Genomic DNA, 19,690 nt, shown 5'->3' on the forward strand with positions numbered 1-19,690 from the left:
TCAAGGATGAAAGTAGTAAGTAGTTACAGTATGATGCTACCTGGTTGCACAACATTATTAGAAATTATTCCTCAGATGTGTCTCAGTCTGGCCACTCAGTTACATTTGAAACTGTCGTTGCATCACAATGTTGACATCCAGATTGCAAAGTAGCAGGCTGTGATTACAGCTCAACACGTGACTGTATACAGCAAGAGTCTCCTCGCTCCTTGATGTCTGTTTGAGTGGAGGACTGTAACAAGATATTCCTGTGGCATAGACTGAGACATATTTCCATCTAGATGGCAGCTTGTTGTTTTCCTTCTGTGTTGAAAAATCACACCAGCAGTTAGAATACATACACACATCTAGGTTGTTACCACAGCAACCGATGCAGAAAGTTACAGGATGCCTGAAAAAAAAAAAAATCTGACGTGATCACACATTACAATCTGGAAAGTCATTCCTATACATTGGAAATCAGAAAATAAGATTCGCCCACAGTCTTGAATGCAGTCTGTGGTCTATAATTTCCTGAAACTGTGCAGAAGCACAATCACTGGTGAACGAGGGTGTGATCAACAAATTCTTTCTATGTATCAAAAAAGAAAAGCAACCTTAAAGATATTGGCATGGGCTTGGAGACTATGAATTTATAATAGAAAGCCTGCATTAGAAACTGGGGGTGTAGAGCTTGGGTGTGGATGCATAAAGGGTCTAACACCTTGATTCCACCGGGCACGGCTGCATCGGTTCCATCATTTCAGAAGCGTCACAGAAGCGGCTCTTCACTCTGCTATGCTAAGAATACGTGCCTAATCTATTTTTGACGTAAGCCGCGTCAAGCTGCACAGAGTAGATCCAGCCAGGCAGGAAGTCAGACACAGATACAGCATAGAGCAAACATCCTGTGAATTTTCAATTTTGAAGAATCCCGATCGCATATCAACAATAAACACAATTAAAACAGACAAATAAAGAAACCATTTAACTATGTAGCCTACCTACCCATGGTAGAAGCACAAAAATCAAAGAAAAATGACCAAATCAACAAAATCGGAGCACGTCAGCAAAATCGGGAAGTTCAGTTGCGCTGCTACTGCGGTAGTTACGGTATACTAAAGGTGCTCGTTAGGCTTTGACCTAGGCTGCCGTAATTACTGTAGTAGCAGCGCAACTGAACTGCCCGATTCTGTTGACATGCTCCGATTTCCGAACAAAACTGCATTGCAAATGGAACTCGACGTAGCCATGCCCGGTGGAAGCAAGATATAATGAAAGACACCACTGGGTTGCATTATGGGAAATGTAGTATCCAGTGATTTGGAAACTAAAATATTTCGCCCGCTGCTGACTTGATTCTGCCAATTCTTTTTTTTATTCTTTCTCCTGCGAGTCCTCCGACTTTACGGAATAAATCACTGGAGTGCCCCTTTAAATGTGAATTAACGTATGCATTAACATGTTTCTTTCATCTTGTTTTTTACAAGATTAAATCCATCCTGCATATGGGCAATAAACAGCTTTGAAATTAATGATGAAAAGAACCATAATCGTGGCTACAGCTTTGACTGCCACATTAAAGCTTCAAAATACAGCAGCAATATTTAACCTTCTATATGGTTTGAATATTTTAAGAGCAAACTCCTTGCATGAGTCTCCTTTAATCCTCCTCTCAAGTGTGCTTTACATGTTGGGTTGTGATTCGAGAGGGCTTCAGTAACCTCCTACACCAGGTTGTTTGTAGTGCAGTAACCTATTTTTTTATTATTTAGAGGTCAGATAAAATGCTTGGTGAGCTTTATTCTGATCTAAAAACAACCCTCCCTGTACTCTGCTCTCACTCTCACTGTGTGTGCAGGCAGTTCAGCAAGGGATCGTTTATTGACTTGTACTTAATTAGTCTGCAGTATTCAAATAGAGCATCTGTGCTGCAGTCTGTAGCTGACCTCAGTACATCACTAAAGTTGCCAAAATTTGTTAGCGCTTATTTGGATGTGTGTATACGTGTGTGTGTGTGAATGTGTGTAAAAATGCCGGAGAAGGTTGCCAGAGCTTTATCAGACTAACAGCTTTTCACACTGGCCTGGTTTTAACAATGCTGAAATCATTCCCCAGAGCTCCAATAGCAGTTCCACCTCCCTGAGTCTGATACAATCAGCACTGTTTTGGCTCAAACAAGTCTTATCTGGTGAAGTTCAGCAGAGGCCAACTACTTCATGGCAACGACCCGCTATTGATACAGATCCATTTAACTTTAGGAGCAAGAAAAACTTTGGAGAGTGAAGACAGATGCAGCAAAGTGAAGACGCAGCAGTTCTTCTTTATTACTAAAGGCCTCTGAGTAAATAATATGGGACATTTTCATATAAATAAATTTGTTTTGTTACTTTTTATCTGTTCAATGAGAATAACACTACTGAAGTTCAGCCTACTGAGGTTAACAGAGTGCCATGCACCATACGGAAGGGCTGTGGCAATGCACCAGGTCCATAAACAACAATTTCTAATTCATTGTTTTTTCCTGAATCAGTTGTGAGGCTGGTTTCCACCCTCAGACCACTTGTTCCCCCTGAGCTCTAAAAGCTACAGTAAAATAAAGATAATACTATATCTCACACCTGCTAACCCCAACCCTGTTCCTATAGCTAGTATTAATTACATAACAACAAATAACAGCAAGATATTTTTCTGCTGATCGCTGATGCAGCCTGTGAGAGAACAGACAACGCTCTTCTTCCTTCACATCCTTATTTTCCAACTCACTACTGTTCTCTCTCTCTTTCTGTTTCCTCTCATGCACCAAGTGTCAAATATCGTGCAAGCACTGGCGCTTTCCACAAATGTCGTGTCATGGATGAAGCCGTAGGAAAAAAATGACAAAATGCCATCGCATTAATAGATATATGAAACTAGCCATGTTCCATGTCTGAAAAGTGCTTTACATGCTGTCAAGGTTTCTTCCTGCCAGTATGGAGCCTGTTAGAGGCTGTGATAGTCAGTCCCTAAAAGCTTTGATACAACTGTTGCAAATATTTGGTGTCACGTAGGGCCTTCTTGAAACTCTTGAATCACAAAAAAAGATGTGATTTCTTTGGAACCAGTAGAAGAACTGGCAGTATAGCTGCGATGCACAGAGATGTAGAAAAGCCCAAGCTTCATCTTAAGTAAATGCAAGGAAAGAAGAAGTGCTACCCATACGGTTTCATTGATAGGTAATCTCTAGGAAGTGCAGAGCAGACACACCACAGCAAAGAGCTGAACAGCGACAAGGGAGTCAGCAAGTAACAGAGGAACTTGTGGATTGCTTTTGGGTATGATTTGCCGGGCAGCAGGCCTTGTTTCCTCTGCACATTACACTCTACATGACAATTACACAGCCTCTTATGGCAGCTTGAGATGCGAGAGCTCTCCTTCACCATGTGAACATACAGCACATTCCGCTGTGAATGCATTGAGCCTCTCTGGCTGACAGATCCGCAGCTCAACTCCTCTCAGCCAACTGAATCACCAGCTTGCTCCCAGCAGCAGCTGCAGACATCCTGCTGGTTGGTCAGCTCCAAGATTAGATGAATCTCCGGGTTACCTGGCATCCCAGCTCCAAATGATCTAACGGTCCAGACCAGATTAGGTGAATGTACTGCCTTAAGAGAGCCAGGCAGAAAGCTAAAGTCTGAAGGTTTGTGAGCTGCGGAGTCGCTCAACCAAGACTCTCCTTTGAGTCTGAGAGCTGACCTCGGGATCAATAGGCCAGAGGGAGAAACGGCATCCCTCAGTCTCCAAGGGGGAAAAGAGAGCCAATGGCTGCTCTCCCCTCTAATCTTATCTCTACTGTGCACACAGAAAGGCACCATGTGCTATCTGTAATAAATCACTCTCAACAGACAAAAAGACTATGGCGAGAAGTAACAATGCTGCATAATAATGTTGCCACAACTCTGCAGCAGGAAAATTACCTGCTGTTGTCCCCGGATCTTCTTTTAGCTGCTGCTGCTGCTGCTTCTGCTGCTGCTGCTGCTGGCCACCTCACTGTGCATGTTGTCATTTACATATTTTACAGAAGATTGAAATGACAAAACGCTCCAGCCCAGCTGTTACTGTGTCTGTGATGGTACTGATGAAGTGAATTAGCAGGCTGAATCTGGCAACGCAGGGTCCAGGTCCTATAATGAAAGAGCTGAGGCTAAATCAGTTGTGGCTGATTGCTGGCCGAGGCTGACGCAGAGCAGTTGGCGTTTCTCTTATCTGCCTTTAAAAGACAAACAATTCACTCTTTTCCCCTCTCCTGGCTTGGTTTAGCCGTCTACATGAGTGTGTTTTATTTGTGTGTGTGTGTGTGTGTGTACACGCGTTTGTCTGTGTGTTCAGCTGACAGATGCTGTAAATGTACACTGTCACCGTAGCAACTCAAGTGTGCAGTCATGTTGAGGAGGAGAGAACAGAGCACCTAATTCTTTCTCCTGCTCTGGTTTTCATGTCACTCTGTGTGTCCATTAGATGAACTCACTGACCATCTATCAGCCTGTGAGGTCCCATTGAGAAACACATAAAAAAGACAACAATATATTGAGGGCAGCAAACACACATAACTTGAGATGACCTGCCAATTAAATGCTGACATTATTCTTTATCAGGTGGAGACAGTAACATAGTTACTTCTGAATTTTTGCTTTGTCTTTACTGCCTTTATTTACTGGTTTTTAGCAGAGTCACTATATGTCTTAGATATAGGAATGCCATATTGTTATCTCACTGAATAAATTAAAGACATATATAATAATATTTTATATGAATGTACAGAGGAGAGTGTCAGTGTTGCAGGGATTTAAGAACTACATTGATAGGTAATGTTATGTCTTGGTACTGCCTATTGTACTAAAACTCATATTGGGGTTTTCTTCCATTTGAGATGAAGATATCTTGAGTTTTGGCACTAAAGTTCCCATCATGTTTGGGGTGACGTAAACAGGAAGTTTGACAGTTTGCCAACGTTGCCATGGAGTCTATTGAGTTAGCTGGGGGCCTGAACCCAGGGCTGTGCAATATACTGAAGATAATTGGATAAATTTGATTTTTTTTTTTCCTCCCATGAGTAAAATGTCTAAATTGTACAAATCAAATCACAACATTCACAAAACTTTTAGTCAAGAAGTAACCTAGATGATAGCTGCTACATTAGCTGTCTTGAGTCACGACACTCCTGTGAACAATGACGTGAATAGTTACACTTCATGCACACCCGCTGCAGTTTATTGGACTGTGATGACTCCCGGTGGATATCTTATAGTGAATTTACTGGTATCATCTATAAGAAGGGCCCACTGAAAATGATTGCACACTGAACTGTGCTCTTGGTATGTTTGTCGACAAGGCATCATCTCTGGTTACGAGAGCTGAAGCTCTGGGGGTCGACATAACGATTTGCACATTCTACATGTGCAAATTGAGATGATTCCCAGTCTGTCCCTGCCTGCGAGGTAGCTAACGCTAGCTAGCCAGCAGTCTGTAGATATCAGGCTGATATTTTTCGAGCAGCAGGTGAATTAGTGAGCAGACCTTTCTACTCTGTCTGTGCTGAAGCTGGTCATTAAACTGCGTGTTTGTCCTTTACTTAGCTGAAGCATCTGGTACTGACAGTCGAGGGCTGTGTGGGATAAGCTGTATTTCATGGATAATGATGACAGCATTGCAGACTGTGCAAGTCTTATTATTCTTGCATATGATGTCTTTAAAAAATATGGTGTTTCACTCCTGTATTCTGCAGGGGAAAAAATTGATCCAAAGCTTGAAAAAAATGTTGATTTTATTTTCTGGCCATATCGGCCAGCCCTGATCTGAACCCTTTTTCTTAGCCTTTATGTATTTATTTGATCTGGAAGATGATAATGCTCATGTGAAAGCTGAAGGAAGGGGTTTAGGACCCTCCTACATAGAGTAGGGTTATCACTTATTCAAAGCGTCAAGTTTAAACAAATTTGAACTATCAAGTAGTTTGTTCATATTAACTCAAACTCAACCCATAAAGCCTACCGTTATGTTTCTCAGATACAATTTTGCTGTGACTGTCATAAGCATATATGGCCAGTGATGTCTATTCGTCAGCGGTCAGTCTTTATATTTTCCTGTGTGGTGTCATAAATCTGCACTATGTGTTTTGAGATTGCACTGTGTCTTTAGTAGGCAGTCAGACACGTTGTAGAATTGATGGTGCTCCACTCATTTGATGCCTCTGCTGCCTCACAAAACAAAACAACAATACATATACTCAAAGCCTTTGGCAATAAAAGCAGGTGGCTTTAACTTGATGCCAAGTGGGGCTGATTGCCTGTTGCCCCACTGCTATTTATTTGGCTCTATTTGCTCAGTAAATTGTCTCATTTGCTTGTAGTTAGCGGTTAGTGTATTTCTCCTGGAAAATTACCTGCCATCATGAACAAAGTGGATTATCTTCTAGAACACAAGTTTAAAACTCTGCTTTTTGAATAAAAGTGTGAGATTAAATGCCTCGGTGCCCACCAGCCATGGGCCAAACCACAGGCAAAAATAATTGCATATTTAATTGCTTCTTTAGAAAAAATGAGTCCAAGAAGGCACTTTTTTGCTTCTTGTATGTGTTTTCAGAAAGGTCAAGAGCAGGTTTTCAGGATCTCAAGCATCTTTCTGAGAGGATTATCAAACATGAAAGCAACGGGAGTCATCTAGACTAGGAAAGTGTGGTAAAGTTGGGCTCGGCCAAGTAAACATAGCTTAGGCTATAAATTGACAGCACATACAAACAGCAACTACAGGATTTTAACATCAGAGTTATTGAAAAGTTTGCCCAGAGGAAGAACCGCCATGCCTACTTTTTCTTTAACTGAGCTTTGAAATGGTGAGAGAAAGAATTATAGTTTATCTTGCTGTTAAAGCCTGGAATGCATTTGTAATGTTGTTCCATTAGGTAATTTTTCTAATGGTTATGGTTGGATTTTATGGTGGATCAAAGGCTTGGTGCAAAACTCACTGCTGCTGAACTGTTCAATCCTGTGAATAGTGAGATACTTATTTGTCATTTTCTATTCTCCTTCCTGCATTTTCTTAAAACATGTTCCCCAGAAAATGCCTCCTCCTATTACTATTCTTCAGCCTGCAAACAGCTTTTTATATTGACAGTCACATTGCCATATTTTATTCTAGTCCTGTAGTGTCCTGTAGTTATGCTGTAGAGGAGTGAAAACATTATGATTTCAGGGAGAATATGAAGCATTATGTCAAAAGTAGTTGTTGTTGCCCCACCATTTTTCCCTCTTAAAACGCCATTGGTTGTCGTTGTTGAGTACAGCAGCTGCTTTTTACAAAGTTGGCAGACCTACTATGTGTAAGCCCCGGTGTGGGTACCAGATCAGCTCAGCCTGCCAGATCAGCTCGGGGTCTTGCTTTTACAGATGACGTCACATATTATGATTGGCTGTGTGTCGGGAAGGGTTTATCATTGACTGTATGTCAGAAAGTGTATGGATGCCATGTGTTCACACCACAGACAACCATTTAAACAAACAAATCTTGATTGTGTGATTGTTTGTGTAGAGAAAGAGGTCCACATCTAATAAAATGTAAATGCCAAACTAAGTTTACTATGTATATAAATACATATATAGATAGATGTACTGCTGCAGTCTGGGACTGCTTCATTATTTATTAGAAAAAATACAACAACTAATTCAATGTACAACCCACAAATGCATTTCAGTAAGGCAAAAATGCTGAAAAACTGTGACAAACCAGTAGTTTTCCATCTTGACAGAGGAAACCTCAGTTGTTTCTCCAGCATTCAAATCTCCTACCAACTGTGTCTTAATACAATATCCTAATCAACAGTCTCTCCTAGAACCATGTACTGGCCCTGAACCATCATAGTACGGAGATTACAGTTCAGTGCATGCAGTCATACAAAGAATACGCTACGACCCAAACAATTACTGTCAAAGTAGTTATTCACTTACTCCAACATGTGGAACAGTAATTCTAGAGCATGAGTTCCACCCGGAACGTTATGGCAGTGCACCAATTAGCTGTAGCATTTATGCTAGAACCCAAAAAACAGATAAATTATCCACAACAAGACACAATAACTCAAAACAAACAAACATAACTCATGGCATTATGTAACGGACGATATTGTTAAGTTAGATTAGTTAGCCAGTTAACGTATGCTAACGTGTCATCACTACTCTGTAGAACACACAGCTAGGACCCTGAGCCCATCTGGTAGCTGCAATAGAAATACCTCAACACACGGCTTCTCAGAAGCTCCAGTGTCATGATTATCCGGTCAGCACGGCTTTGCTCGCAAGTGTCCTTATCTGCTTTTATTTATTAGCTTAGTTTACTGATAGGTCAAAGAGAATGCAATAGATTAAGCTGATAGTGAATTTTAAAAAGGTACAAGGCAGTCTGTTGCACTTACAAATTATAAATTTTAAAGGTTATTAAAGTTTGAATATTTAATTTTTCACCATGTTCGAGCAGGGGTTAGGGCTCGAATTTCAAAAAAGAAGTGAGAGCCCTAACATACAGCAGAACATCTTATAAGTGAGGAGGAGGATGGGGAGTGGTAGATGTAGCATGTCCAACAGTTGGATGATGACAATCCTGCCCTGACTAAAGACCAAATCACCACAAGCATCCTCATGGGACTCCCCTATGTGGCTGAGCTGTCAGAACATCTAGCCACAGTCTTCAAGTCACAAGCAGTCAACACCTACCACAAACCATTCCACAGCTCAAGATCTCTGCCGCTCTCTCTATATGAGCTAAGGGTTAAGAACAAAAATGACTGCTTTTTCAAAAATAAATAAATAAAACAGGCTTTTCTTTGTATTACAGGGTGGAGGCCTCTGATGATCACCGACTGGAGGTCAGAGTTGAACCACCTTTTGAAAAACAATTATACAGTATACCTACACGAACATACACATTTACACAACACACACACTCGCACTTCGACGCACAGATGCACAAACATCTGGATGAGTTGTTGGAGGCAGCTGAAGCCGAAGAGAAGCTCATCAGAAAACATGGCTGTATTTTGCATGTTGCTGTGCCAGGAGCCATGGAGACGAGACGGAAATAGATACAGGCGCTTAGGAAAAATCAAACATTTGCAGAGCTGAGAAAAAAAAACGAAGCTTGATGCATGCACGGGCATGACATGCTTGCACCGAAGAACGTGCTTGGTTACATAAGGGCAACGTATATTCACTTTCCACCATACTGTATTGTGTCCCTGAAGCACAACCCCTCCCCTTCTAACACTTATATTCAGGGCATAGTGGTTCTGCTCTCTCTCACCGACTGCTGTGTAGGAGTCAAATTAGAGTGAGCTGATCCAGTGTGGCAGTGCTGTGAAGGCTTGAGTGGAGAAAAGAGCAGAGGAGGAAGAAGCGTAAGAAAAGAGGGGGAGAAGGGGGCAGGAAAAATGGAGGAGAGGTAGAAAGAGGAGGGGGAGTAATGGTGAGGAGTGGGAGAAGTGGGATAAGTTAATGGATGGAGGATATTACATAGAGGGGATAATGAGAGGGAGGGACAGCTTAATGAAGGGGGTGATAGAGACGGGGGAGCAAAGCTAAAGGGTTATATGGAGCACAAGCTCTATTACAGATGGGAGTTGGGGACATCATAATCCCTGTGGCCTTATAAGTAATTACTATGTGATAGAGAGAGAGAATGGTAGGACCTATCTACTGTCAGCAGAATTGGAATTAACTCCCTAACGGTCCCTTCACTGCTTTTATGTGTGTGAGTGTGTATCCTGTACTTGCACTCCTTTAAGAATTGAGTGGTTGACTTTTAGAGTGAGATCATTTGCGCACAGTGAAGGCATTTTCTGTCAGGCAGAGTTATTCAGGAGGTGTGTCTATGGGTAAAGGAATCTATACAACACATAAACTGGGTGTTTCCCTCTTCTGTGTGTGGATCATAAATCAGCAGGAGGTCTTCAAAGCGTATTCTGAGCCTTTAACACAGCAGGCAGGCTGACTTTCATCTACCTGTCCCACAGATACACAGCGAATCAGGCTGCTCATCCTCAAGCTGGTATGAAAACACTCACACTGCTAAAAGTGGACTCTACTGATTTAGTATTGCACTCCTCTAACACTGTTGGACTCACGACGGACAGTTAAAAAAAAAAGAAAGAAAGAAAGAAAGAAAAAAGGATTAAAATCGATGCAGCAGAGATATGACATTTTTAGTCAATGCATTCTTCTTCCTTGTCAAACCTGGAGCCAGGGAAGGAAATTTACTTTTTTTGCCTTCATGAAATATGTTTTGGTGGCATTTTGGATGATTTCCAGGGTTTTTTTTTTCAAATGATGGGAAATACCTTTGTTCTATGTTGCTTGACAGATGAGTCTCATTTAAAAAAGAGAAGGGAGCAGCCGAATTTATAATGCAAGAACAACTAATGGGGAAAAATACTCACACTGAGTTATATCCTAGCTACAGATTATAACTAAGTATAAACAAAAATGTTATGTAACAATGTTGATGATTGTCTGGCATGTTATGTACGGCACTCTATGTTCCAAAATAACGTGCTATGAGAGCTTTTTTAGGCACAGGACAGATTGGGAGAGGGTCAATGACTGTCAAGATTTCTAACATACTTTCATTTCGAACTGACTGTGACTCAGCTGGAAGTGCGACTCCATGTTGGTAATGTTACCGTTAATAGCCATCGCGGCTTCCTCCCAACCTCGCAATGCTCGAGCAGGAGGAGGGGGTTGTGCGGGAATGGAAGCCTAGCTGTCCCTGCCAATTCTGAGTCGCAGTTTGAATACAGAGCAAAATCTAGACACACTTTGCAAAACGAAATAAGTCTGTTTAACTGTTTCAACTATTTTATAAGGGCATTTAAGAGCTCCCGTCATCCCAGTTCAAAGAGCAATTTCACGTTTTTTAGAGGCATTTTGCTCTGAGCCCCTGTTAATTTCTGACCCTGCCTGGAGCCAACAACTCAACTCATTTCACTCAATTGTACAGATTCAGGTGTGTTATGCTAGTAGCAGCTAATGTTGCCTGGAGCTGCTAGCCTCCGGCAGAGATGAGGAATGATTAGGATCATTGTCATCTGCATAGGAACCACCTGACCAAATATCATCACATATAGAATAACGTATGTCTTGTTGTTTTTTTCTATGTTTTTGTTTATTTATTTATTTCAATTTATTGATGAATAAAACTGATTCATAAAATTGTTCCGGGGGCAGAGTTACAGCAACATACTAATGATACATTAAATTTCACTACTCTACATTAGGGGTGGGACAAAGAAATTGATATTGCAACATATCGCGATATTTCAACCTGCCGTACATTATCGATACACTGACGCCAAGTATCAATACATTTTTTTTTAAACATGGGACCACTCAGAATAGATTCAGCTACTTTGTCTCACTACTACCAGAGCACCATTACCCTCTGCCTCCTTATGAAGGTGTTTAACAGACCGGTGACAGTCAGATGGACGGCAGTTGTAGGTGACAACGAAGAAGAAATGCAAGCAAAATGACCAGCCATGAGCAGCTGCTGTCAGATTCTCCATGTCCATGCTAGAAACACAGAGTCCGCTGGAGCTTTGACAGTCACTAGAAGCACATTCATGGACTTTTGTAAAAGTTTTTGTGTGGCACCTGTGTTACAGCTGAGCGAGCGGCTCAGCACTGAGAGGCTCTCCAATGTGTGTGTCTGTGGGGGAGTGTCAGTATGTAGCTGTAGCCCTGCTGTTTATGTTACCATTGTCAGCCTGAATATCTTGCAAGGCTCTGAATATTGCACAGTTAGTTATCGGCAGGTCGTGTGTTGTTTTTACTGCAAGAGTAAAGGAATATTGGGTTATTAGTATAACATCGCCTCTCTATTGTCTCTTCTCAGACTTATTACCGCTACCAGCAGCTCTGTAAGAGGCACAAACTGAGGCTAGTTATCAGTGTTCTGATATCTATACTTGGCGGCATTTGTTTTGTGAAACTAAACATTATCTGACTATATATATATATATAGTATGTGAAATATTGTTTTGCAGTCTGTTAGAGTACCACCAATTGTGTTTGTGAGAAAAAAATATGTTATGGTGAAGCAGGCCAAAACAGTGGAATTAAACTGTGTTTGAATTTACAGGCTACCTATGTAATGTGCTGTTTTGCACTCAAAGGAATGAGCAGAGCAGCTGGACCCAAATGTAGGAGACAGAGGGCACATGAGCTGAAGAATTTATCTTCATTTACAGAAAGACTCAGGAGTGCAAGCAAAGCAAAACTGAACAGAACAGAGGATCCAACAAAGACTGAACTAAACAACAGGACCTAGCCTAAATACAAACTGAACTAACAAGGGAACAGGAAACAGGTGACTGGGCATGAGAACAGGTGAGGAGCTGATTGGCTGGGGTAAAGACTGGGAGCAGGGCAGGTGTGGAGGGAAAGGCAGGCTAGAGAAGAGTACAGGAAACAATAGGAGCATGGCAGGACTGATGAGGCTGATGCAGGGCAGGTTTGGAGGGAAAAACAGGCTGGAGAGGAGTACAGGAGGCTAGGGACTACAAGAAAATAACACAAAAAAGATAGGACAGTGACGGGATCGTGACATGCAAAGCATGTGCTACCAGACGTCAATCAAACTGTGACTTTGGAGCTTTGCCGGCAATATAAAAATTGAAAATGTCACTTGCCTTGTCAGAGAGAGATGGCCCAGCATCCCAACGGCACTGACAGACATATAGTATATCAGTTTTAAACTTCCTCCTAACTTTGACAGGAAGGAGCCTCGTCCTATGTTTGCCTTAAGAGCAAATGAGCAGGGTAACGTTACGCTAAGGCTGGCATCGAACTGCATCGATTTAACATAACTGCTGCTCACTGCGCATAGCAAATGAGTGAAATGGTATTTATGAGTGTGCGAGGAAGGAAGTAATCAATGCTCGCTAAAACAAGAAAGCATGACGGCAGGAAGTAAAAGGTGAGGAGGGAGGAGTGGAGAGTGTCAGGAGAAGAGAGAGAAGATATAGGAGGTGAGGCTCTTTTCCTACAAGAAAATGAATGGAACTACTGTACCTTCAGGTTGGAATCCCAGACAGCAAACCTGGGACGATTTCTCAGCGCTGTGATTTAATTACCTGTGAAATCGAGAAGTTGACACTATAAACTCTACACCATATTATATTATACATATTTCTAATCCTCAAAACTCACTTTGTTCCTCAAAAGGTTCTCGGTCTCCTAGGAAAGTTCCTTTTTAATCCTGATGAATTATATACGTAATGCTGCATTAGATTCATTTTAACATTGACTCAAATGACACTGAATTACTCTTGAGTATTACCTAACTCTGCAGCCACAACTCGGGCTGGGTATCAACATCAGTACTTTTTGTGGTACCGATGAAATATGTCAACAGTATTGAAGTCTGTCAAATACCATATATATTTATATGAAACAGCAGTTTACATTGAGCAGTGTTGCAGCATGTTTCTCCCCTTATGTTTCTAATGGAGACCACTGAATAATACTTTTCTACTTTGTTATTTAATTGTAAGTTAAGTTGAAAATGTCCAACTTTGGAACAAAGTGTCAAAGTAGACAAGAGTGACAGCCTCCCTCGGGTAAGAAAGAAGGAGAAGGAAATGTCATTCTTCCTCCTGTACATCTGTGCTGAGCCTGAACCAAGACGGACTGAAGACAGACAGACAGACGGACAGACAGGCATGGGGAATATTGAGTAAGTGACCTTTCAGATAAGGCCTGAATGGTCTTTATATTCACTGTCATCATTGTCATGAGGACTGTAACAATAGATCCATCATCATCAATCATCATTCCTCGGGCCAGAGAGGGTGTTAAAGAACCTTTTGAAACCTATGTGACAAACAATTCAATAAAATTCAGACTGGGATTTCCACTCAGTTGCTAGTTTATGAGATAGACCTCGCTGCAATGCAATGTCATAAATCCTAGACTGTCATGAAGATTATAGTATACAGGTCTTGTTGAAACTCTTTTAGAGAGGTGTTTATTCATCTTTATGGTTACTATGTCACCCTATATCAACGAAGGTAGACTGAATATTAGAAACACCTTCCTAAAGTTATAGCCTACGAGGGTAGTTTTCACAGGCTGTTGTATTGGATTGCATTAGTTGGTTTATCTAACATACTGTCAAGTGAGTGTACAGTATATTTGTACTTTAATACTCAATTATGAATCTGCAGTACAGTAACCTTACAGTACTTCATGGTATTTTCATTATTCCCTATGTTATCACTAAATTATAGCTTAAATATCACTATAGTGTGTCTGTGGTAGGCTAATTAATGGTGTGTGAAATGGTACTCAAAGGTTATGTTTTTTTTAATGTCCTATCTTATCACTAATATTCGTCAATATTCGACAAATACCTTACCATAGACCCTAGTTTATCATTAAGTTTATCCTAATATTTGTAATAGAAGCTGCTAACTTATCACAGTTTAACACTCAACGTCAATAACAGGAGCAGCATTTACACTATAATGCCCCACTGTAGTGGCCTTACAGTGTATTAGGCTTGGTGTATTGACTTCCTGCACTGTCATGAAAACTGCATCTAGCAATAAAGCAAAACAAGATGTCACCCTTCTCTAAAAATACTTTTAATGTTAGCTTACATTAATCTTATCGCGCCACTAGCTTAATGTGCGTTAGTCTCCTCTTACAGCCGAAGTTTACGGTAGAAAACAGTAACTTTCTGGATGTTTCCTGACTGCTGGGTAGCCTAACGTAGGAGCAGTGTAACGAAATACTGCTAGTCCAAGTACCAACATCACTTTTCAACTGAGCCAGGAGTCGTGTAAATCTGTTTAAATGGCTGCGTTTCCATTTATTTCCTCTCTGAAGCTACTTACTTTTTCCGTTTTCCGTCGTTCCTCGTTCGGTGTGTATGTGTGCCGCTTCTCCTCCTTCTCCCTCCTCTCCTCTCTCTGGATGGAGATGGAGAGAGGAGAGCAGTCGGGTCCAGGCGGAGGAAGATGGGAGGCGAGACGAGCCGCTGGAAGCCCCTTGGCCGCGGAGGAGGGGAGAGGAGCCGGCTGCAATACGACAGAGCTCCGCTTAAAGAGCCTGATAAATCGCCATTATGTGGGTCAGAGATGAAGTGTTCATCTCCGGCTTTCATCGCACAAGTCACAATTCATCCCTTCAATGGTACAATCCGGAGAGAGAGGGAGAGAGCCTGTGTGTTGTTCTGTGTTGTGATAATAACCTATATTTGGTAAAGGGGAGCCCACTGACACTATTTCGAGTATTTGAATTGAAAGATGAATTTTAGTGCTGGTCTTTCAGCTCATTTAGGTCATAGTATGACTATTTTAGAGATGAGATGAATCTAAAGGTATGGGTTATAAGGAAATAGGAATTATACTGGCATCACATACAGAACAGTCACTGTATTGCTATTGACCACTGAACAGCTCCACAGGCAACCCACTACCACCACAACTCTCCCATTTTAACACCATTTGTGGTAGTAAGACAAAATATTGTGTTAAATTATCAGTTCATCTGAAATGACTCCAGCCAGTGAGCAATGCTGTAGCCAGGATTTTAAAAATATTGAGGTTATGATACCAAGTCCCCCTAATGTATCCTCCCAGACACCAAAAAGATAGCCTGCAGTTTTCTTTTATGGTCATTTACTGTTTAATTCCCAACATGAAGGTCTAAATGCTGTTTCAAAGCTTTCTCCATTCTGCTGCTAATAAAGTAATAGTAAAGAAATACAGAATCTTTTTTTTAAATTTATTGTTGTAATGTAAGAGGTCAAATTTCAATACATTTTCTCTACAAATATTGAAAGCAGCCTTTAAAATACCCCTTTGTGTCATGGTGTGCAGCCATCTGCTTGAATAGCACCCACATACACCATGAACAGCATTTTTCAATTCCTCAATGCAGCTTTACTGGCTTAGTAAGATGATACAGTGAAAGCCACATAAGAGGGAGGTCTTCTTGATGTGAAAAATGCTTATCTGCACTTGAGTGACTGCACCAACAGAAACAGACTTCACACACATCTTAAGGTGGCTGCCATCTTCCATTTTTGTATGGTTGTGACTATGTAGGTATCTTTTCATTTATTTGAAGAGAGACACTATTTTAAAACTGCAAAAACAGCACCACATGTTGGAGGAACCACTACTTATTTGGGAGGTGGGGGGTGGGGTGTCAGTCAATGTCTTCTTCAGTCACTGATGAGTTTACTGCTATAGGCTAGTTCAGTACAGAGTCAGTTTGGATTTTACTCTTAATTTCTAACTTCCTAAAGGGGAACTTTATTTTACACATCAAAGTGTGTTTACGGGTGTTGAGGAGTACAACTGCATATTTGTAAAAAGTTGTATAAAGCCTTTTGTGGCTCCAGAGGGAGCTATGTGAAATAAATAACAAATTTGAGTCAGCGGGGGGCTGAAGACTACAAGTTTGGGAGAAAAAAAAAAAGGGAGGTGAGGAGTTAGAAAGAAATGAGGTTACCAGACCTCTGTAGCCCGCTCCTCATCTCTGCTGGAGGCTAGCAGTTCCACTGCTTGCATAACACACCCAAATCTCCAACAGAAATGTCAGTAGTTGAGTTGCATTGTGGGTTATGTAGGCACCAACTTTTGACAAGAAGAATGCATGGAATAAAAAAAGAGGATAGCTCCATCAATGTTGATGTTCTATTTTTTTTTTTTTCAAACTGCCAATCATGGATCTGATGTTACTGGAGTGCAATGCTATTGATGAAGTACTCTTAACATTTCCTGAGGGTAAGCATACATAAAAGTAAATACAAGTACTTTCTGAAATTACTCTGAAATATTCTTCAAGAGACTGAAAAAGCATCTTTATATCTTACTATGAATTTTTAAAGATTAATTAGGAGAAACTGATAAAATAAGTCTTTATTAAGAATGAATTCACAACATTGCAAAAGCAATGATTAATAAATGTACAAAGGAAACATGTTTCATTACAAGATTTACAGACAGAGCCTTGTTCAGTTAGAAACCACCAAGGACCACATTACTGGCTGCTATCATCCCCGTACATCATCCTAAGTCCAAATCTACACTGTGTCAATTAGGCTGATAGACCGTCCAGCGTGTGTTACTGCAGTTCCTATACCCTCCAGAAAATCAAGCCTCCCCTATTTTCACTGCATTAATTTCTTTGCCTCCCGTCTGTGCTTCCACCCCCAACCAAGCTATTTTTTAAAGTCTGACAGAAGGACTGTGGCCCAGAAATCCTGCTCTGAAGATGGGTACCAACTCGCTGTCAGCGCTGCTGTCTGCCCTCCAGGGACCTAGCCTGATTACAGCACCATCATGCTCTCTCTTTTACTTCTGGACACACACACACACACACACACACTGAAACACACACAGTTGTGCCACTGCCCTCTTGATGCACATCTGTTCTTCGCAGCTCATTGAATATGCCTTTTCAAGGCAAACTAGCGCATTATTTTCTTAGAGCCTTGAGTCCATGTGGTCTCCTGTCAATTCATATTCTGGTTTTCTGAAGCCTCCAGGCCTGAGACAGAGATGACTTTGGAGATATTGTTGCCATTGACAGCTGGCCAGTCAAATAATTGGCTTGTCGACATGTCACTCTTTATCACTGATGTTTCCGTCGGAGCAGAACACTGGTCTGGGGGAAAGGAATCCACTGCTACATCTATAATTCAACTGAGATTCCAACCGTCTACAGCCAGCAGTTTTTACTTGCCAGGATGTTCTTTCAGATTGTGCAAACCAATTGCTAAACCTTACTTGTATGAGTATTCCCAGATTTATAGAAAATGCTCTATTGTTCAACTTACATGTTAGTTTTTGAGAACTCAAGCACCAAAATGATCCATCTGTCCATCTGTAGATCACAGGTTCTGGTGCTTCATGCTGTTACTTTCACAAACACTTAACTAAGAAACAGTCAGCTCATGAAGAACTGTCTACACAGTGTTTCCCATGTTCATTGGTATGTATGGCTGAATGCTTCAGTGGTTGTTTGTAGTAGTAGCAGATGTTGTAAACAGGAAGATACAATTTAGTTTTTTCCTTGAATGCCTTACGGTTTTCCTTTTTTTCCCTTGTAACATTCTGATTCAGTTGCATTTTGAATGTTGGGGGAAAAAAACCACACACATCAGAAGAAAATGATGTGCAGTTCAGCGTACAAACACATTTTACCAAGCAAGGAAGAAGCTTTGCAGTCACCTATTTTTATACAGACATTATGTAACCGGGCAATATAGCCAACTGTCTTTTATAAATAATACAATCAGATAAACTTGTGGCTGCGCCATACACTGCACACTCCAACAGATATTTATAGACTTCATAGTACTTTCTCACACAAAGAGGAAGCTGGAATAAATTCCATTAGTCTGACCACACACACAGGGCAATGTCACTCGTTAACATTGGATTGATCGACCCTATATCCAGGCAAGAGGGGCAACGTTGGACGATTCTGCAAAACCTTTTAATGACAACGTCTTCTTATGCCCAATGTCAGTTCTTTGTCAATTCTTGCTGTCTAGAATATTTGCACATGACAACTAAAGTATGGAAATACTGTCATTATGGCAAGTAAACACTGGTGTGGTTAGGGTTATGCAACTAAAGATTTGGCTAAAGCTAGGGAAAGATCGTGGTTACAGTTAAAGATAAAAGTAGGCATACATTTAATCCAGGTCTGGGATGGGATGCAAATTTGGTCATCCTGTATTCTGGGAACTCTGTTTCCTGCATTTTCAATGAATGATGGCATTGGAGTTGTGGAATAATCTAATATGGAGAGAAATCCTGGGCTGAGTGTATCCATACAGCAACACCTACCCTGTGTGTCACTGCTTCAGGTCAACTTTACATGATTCAATTAAGGGCTTAATGAGCAGAATAAGGAGATTTCCCAGATCAAGGCTAACTTGAGAGTGTGAAGGTCTTACTTCGATCATGAATGGAGAAGTGTAGTGAACACACACTATACGACCTTAAATATCTAAATAAACCTACGTTTTTTTTTTTTTTGGTCTTGGTACTGTTTGTGGTTTTGGATAAGCTCCTTCCTTCAAATTAAAGGATGAGAGTTGGATGAGAAGACTGATACCACTCTCATGCCTGCACAAAGTGTAGCGCTAGAGCAAGGAGGCCATTAGCTTAGCTTAACATAAAAACTGGTAGCAGGGGAAAACAGCTAGTCTGGCTCTGTCCAAAGGTTAAAACATATACCTACCAATACTTCTAAAGCCCTACTTTAACATGTTGTATCTCATTTGTTTAATGTTTATACAAAAATGAAAAAAGGTAGTGATTTTCTGGAGTCTTGCCTGGCAACCTCACGGTGACAAGAATCTGGGAAGTCACTGTACCTGACTTGTGGTTGCCAAATAGTTTTATCATGTAACTACCAGTAAAACCACGATTTGACATTTTTATATCCATGTGTTTGTTACGGATTAAAAAGAACAGATACAAGGTGTTAATTAGTGAGCTTCAGAGAGCCAGGCTAGCTGTTTTCCTCACTTTCATTCTTTGTGCTAAGCTAGGATAATCATTCCTGGCTCTAGCTCCATAGTTGTGAGAGTAGTATTGATTGTCTCATGTAATTCTCAACATGAAAGCAAATAGGCATGTTTCTAAAAATGTAAGATGATT

The 19,690-nt window shown here is 40.9% G+C and overlaps 1 protein-coding gene across 3 annotated transcripts in view; it reads right to left on the reverse strand.

The window, feature by feature from the left end:
- The window catches only part of klhdc8a (kelch domain containing 8A), a 38,342-nt gene extending 22,561 nt beyond the window's left edge, over positions 1-15,781 (reverse strand). Inside the window, exons 1-2 of one of the 3 annotated variants that reach the window (XM_044349731.1) lie at positions 14,900-15,781; positions 13,074-13,135 (exon numbers count right to left, since the gene is read on the reverse strand). The gene's annotated coding sequence lies outside the window, so the exon portion shown is untranslated. Of the gene's footprint in view, positions 1-13,073; positions 13,136-13,211; positions 14,164-14,899 lie in introns of those variants that run through there. The other 2 variants (XM_044349733.1, XM_044349732.1) reach the window with 2 other exon arrangements.
- Between the last annotated feature and the right edge of the window lie 3,909 nt (positions 15,782-19,690).

Source organism: Thunnus albacares, chromosome 4 (genome assembly GCF_914725855.1).
Source record: "Thunnus albacares chromosome 4, fThuAlb1.1, whole genome shotgun sequence".
NCBI classification, from domain to species: domain Eukaryota; kingdom Metazoa; phylum Chordata; class Actinopteri; order Scombriformes; family Scombridae; genus Thunnus; species Thunnus albacares.